At 40.7% G+C, this 3,946-nt stretch overlaps 1 long non-coding RNA gene across 1 annotated transcript; it reads right to left on the reverse strand.

Moving 5' to 3' along the window:
- Positions 1 to 1,239: 1,239 nt before the first annotated feature.
- On the reverse strand, positions 1,240 to 2,454 carry LOC139071067 (uncharacterized). The gene is made up of 4 exons (XR_011521283.1): positions 1,784 to 2,454; positions 1,537 to 1,716; positions 1,388 to 1,465; positions 1,240 to 1,311 (listed from the first exon to the last, which is right to left on the reverse strand). It is a non-coding gene; the product is annotated as an uncharacterized lncRNA (long non-coding RNA).
- Between the last annotated feature and the right edge of the window lie 1,492 nt (positions 2,455 to 3,946).

Genomic DNA, 3,946 nt, shown 5'->3' on the forward strand with positions numbered 1-3,946 from the left:
CAGTCTGAAATTAAATTCGTTGTCGGCCTCTAATGCTTCATTTGATTGGACTAACAGATCCAGTAAATACTGAAGCTGATTTAACATATTTGATCCGTCATAATTAAAATTAACGTGGTGCGTCGTGTGCAAAGTATTAATTTCAAACTGGACTCTATCGTTGGGACGCGCGATCTGGCTTCCTCTTTCAGCAAACCTGTTTAATATTTCCATCAGATTAATATAAAACTCGGCTGGGTCGTTGATTGCTTGAAAAGACACTCTCTCTAATTTCACGCTGGTTAAAAGCTGCGTTTACGCTCCCTCCGATCTGCCGGTGTTCTATTTGTCTCAAAATTTCATCTACAGCTTGTGGAGAAGGGTCATCTGAATTTGCCAGTATTTGATCGATCTCGTTTACGCTCTGCTGGTGTTCTATTTGTCTGAAAATTTCGTTTATTGCTTCTGATGAAGGCTCATCTGAATTTGCTAGAATTTGATCGACCTCGTTTGAAACGGCTTGGGATGCTAAAATATAGTCTAAGATCTCACTATCTGAAGCTAATTCATCTACTTCACTCAGTCCGCTTAAATCAAACCAGTCATTTAATAGAATTTCTTCGGCCTCCTCCACTGAGGGATTTTGGCTGGCTAAAATTCGATCTAACAAATCTACGTTTAATTCATCATCTACTTCAAACAAATCTGAAAGGTCATCAAACCAATTTTCACTCATGATACAAAAGACATTAAAAACCTACTAAAAATGAAGAAAAAAAATCTGCGTCCTCCTTTTACAGAGCCAGAACTTGCTGGATCACTTCCACCAGGCCGGAATTCACTTGCAGGAGCAGGTAGCCAAGCTTCATCCTGTTTGATCTCTGAAGTCGCGTAAATCTGCCCCGCTTCTTCTTCTTTAACCGTTTTTCTGATGAAAAAATAAATAAAAAATAAATAAAATGAACGAGCTTTTAATAAATTATATATATAAATTTAACTTACTCTGTACAGGTGCAGGAGGTGGTGCGTTCTCTTCGTCGGTCGTGGGTTGTTCTGAAAGGATAAAAAACATATTTTTTTACTTCAAAATTTAATATACTCTGCGGAGCGGTTTTGTGAAACAGCTTACCGGCTGGCTGCTCAGTAGCACGTTCAGCGGTTTCAGAGTCGCTGTCGGATTGTTCTGAAAGAATAAAAACAAGGAAAAATATGAACGAATCATCTTTGAAGTAAATAACCAACTTTTTATATATCTCTTACCCTGTGCAGGAGAAGGGGGAGGAGGAGGAGGAGGTGTGGGCGGAGATATTGAAGCGGCTGTCTGATGTTGTTCTGAAAGGATAAAAAACAACGGTAAATGTGAACGAGACATCTTTGACTTATTAATCAGTTGTTTTTTTATCGTTACCATCCGTCTGCGCATGAGAAGGGGTTGGAGGTGGTGGGGGCTGAGATATTGGGGGTGCGTAGGCCGTCGGCCGTTGCTCTGGAGAATAAAAACGATAAATATGAACGACACATCTCTGACTTATTAATCGCTATTTTGTAATCACTTACCAGCTTCGAGGATCGTCTGTGGCGTGATGGTCCTGTAACGAACAGCTTTCACGTTCGCATTCGCGTGTGATCTGACGGTATGGCTGGGCTGATACGAATGTAAGACGGTTCGGCTGGTGGATGGAGGCGTGGTTGGGTAAAAGTTATCACTTCCGGGGTAAGGTTGAACCCCCTCCTTTTCTGTAAAATGAGATATTTCTCAGCTGAAGAAAAGAACGTTACGTATATATTTATAAAATCCACTCACTCAGATTCTCGACCGCACGATTAATTTTAGACAAATCATCGAGAGGGACCGGAGTTTTACAAGTTAATTCCTCAATAGGAATTTCTTCCCACTCGCCGTCCGATATGACAATAGCGTCTGAAAATAAAGATGTTAAACCAGAAAGAGAAAAAAAGATTTGCGTCTTAAGTTAAAAACTTACCCGTCATCTTAGCTTGTTACACCTCAAATCACGACTCCGAAAATGCGGTTTTACATTTTATACAGCTGTTTAAAAAAATCTTGAATAGAAAATGGTTGCGATTGGTCGAAAAAAAAAAGTTTATAAACAATACAGAGTCATTTGCTTTGTTGTATAGGTAGACAAATGTCTGAATGGGTGTTTAGAGTTGTGTGTGTGTGTGTGTGTGTGTGTGTGTGTGTGTGTGTGTGTGTGTGTGTGTGTGTGTGTAACTCGTATCCATTGCTTCATCAAAACTCCCCGGAGCAGAAATAAAAAAACCTTTACGATCCAAAAAATAATACCGGACCGGTTTTGTACCGGACATTTCTTCCTGAAATCGCTTATGAAAAATCTGTTGCGTTGTCAAGCCAATCTCATCATGTCTCAATGAGGCAGGAAGCAATGTGTGTGTGTGTGTGTGTGTGTGTGTGTGTGTGTGTGTGTGTGTGTGTGTGTGTGTGTGTGTGTGTGTGTGTGTGACAGTGAAAACAAAATGTGACACTAAAGGCAGGAGGCGATGGTTAAGCTTTCACTGCTGATGATGACGAACCAAAGATGCTGTTCACCTAAATAGCTCTTTGAAACAATAGCAAGTCATTTGCTTTTGTGAATTGTTTCCATGCCGACTTGGTTAGAATGAACCAGATCTTTGTTTTAAAACTTTCCCGCCACCTGCAAAAAAAAAAGGAAGTCAATTGCTTTGTCAGAAGTCGCTGGCCTTGTAAAATTGTTTAGAATGAGCTTTAAGAAAGCTCAACAGATCTTTGTTGAACCAACTTCCAGACACTCTTTCAAACAAATCCACCTGCAGAACAATATAGAGTCATTTGCTTTGTGAGTTGTCGACTAAAAGCGTCACGCTGAGGTAAGGATCAACTTTTATTCTTATAGGCTTGAGTATGCAGGGTGGTTTACAACAGAACCATAAATGGTTTAGGATGGCAAACCATTGCTTTTCTGAAGTGAGAGAAATGTATGAATGGTGTTTAGAGTTGGTAACCTAAATTCTTTACTTGTCTTAGAGAGAGTCAGACATTTTCTGAAAGGGGAAAGTGCTTTAAATGTGTGTGTGTGTGTGTGTGTGTGTGTGTGTGTGTGTGTGTGTGTGTGTGTGTGTGTGTGTGTGTGTGGGCTTACAGCCATTAATTTGATGTGCTGCTGGACAGAGAGTTTTACACAATAGTTTTAGTTCTGGTCAAAAAGTGTCAGTGAGCTGCATGTAAATATTTACACATTTAAACACAAAGTTTAAGACTGAACATACGAAATCCAACGTGAACATCTGCCAGATGGCTGAGTAAATCAAAGAGAGTATTAATGACATAGACAATGTGTCACTCTGAAGAGTTTGTGTGTGTTCAGTAAAAGGCTGCAAAAGTTCTTGCATTGACCTCAGCTTCTGTCACTCACTCGAGAGCAAGCAGACCATCCCATCTTGTCTGCTACTCCAAAAACAGATTCTTTAACTTTGAGGAGACGTACAACCATTTCATAAGTACTTGACCAGCGTGTGGGGCTGTCATTCACAGCAGTTAGGCCGCACTCATCCACTGTCAGTGAGCCATGTCATGTTTGATATAAAAAGTCCCACGAGGTTAGACTGATATGGTGTGCCAGTAAGGGCTGGTAAATGCATTATAACGGCTGCAGCGTCAGACTGATGTGGTTCTGCTCACTGGTGAGGCTGGCCTTCTTTTTCTTGCTTCTCTGCATTTGCAGTACAATTTAGATGACAAAACTGTCTGTGTGTTGAATTTAGGTGATGAACATATCTGAGAGGTAAGACATTCCTCTTCCTCGTGGCTTGGTGCTTCATGCATCTCCTCGTGGTTCATCATTTTTTCTTAGAGCTCGGCTTTTCACCATTCGGACAGATCTGAGCTTTCAAAGAGTTATCCACTATAGGATTACACTCAGAAGGGAGGGGGCTGTGGGAACCGCTGGAGTAACACAATAAGAAA

The sequence above is a fragment of the Nothobranchius furzeri genome, chromosome 1, assembly GCF_043380555.1.
Source record: "Nothobranchius furzeri strain GRZ-AD chromosome 1, NfurGRZ-RIMD1, whole genome shotgun sequence".
Taxonomy (NCBI): domain Eukaryota; kingdom Metazoa; phylum Chordata; class Actinopteri; order Cyprinodontiformes; family Nothobranchiidae; genus Nothobranchius; species Nothobranchius furzeri.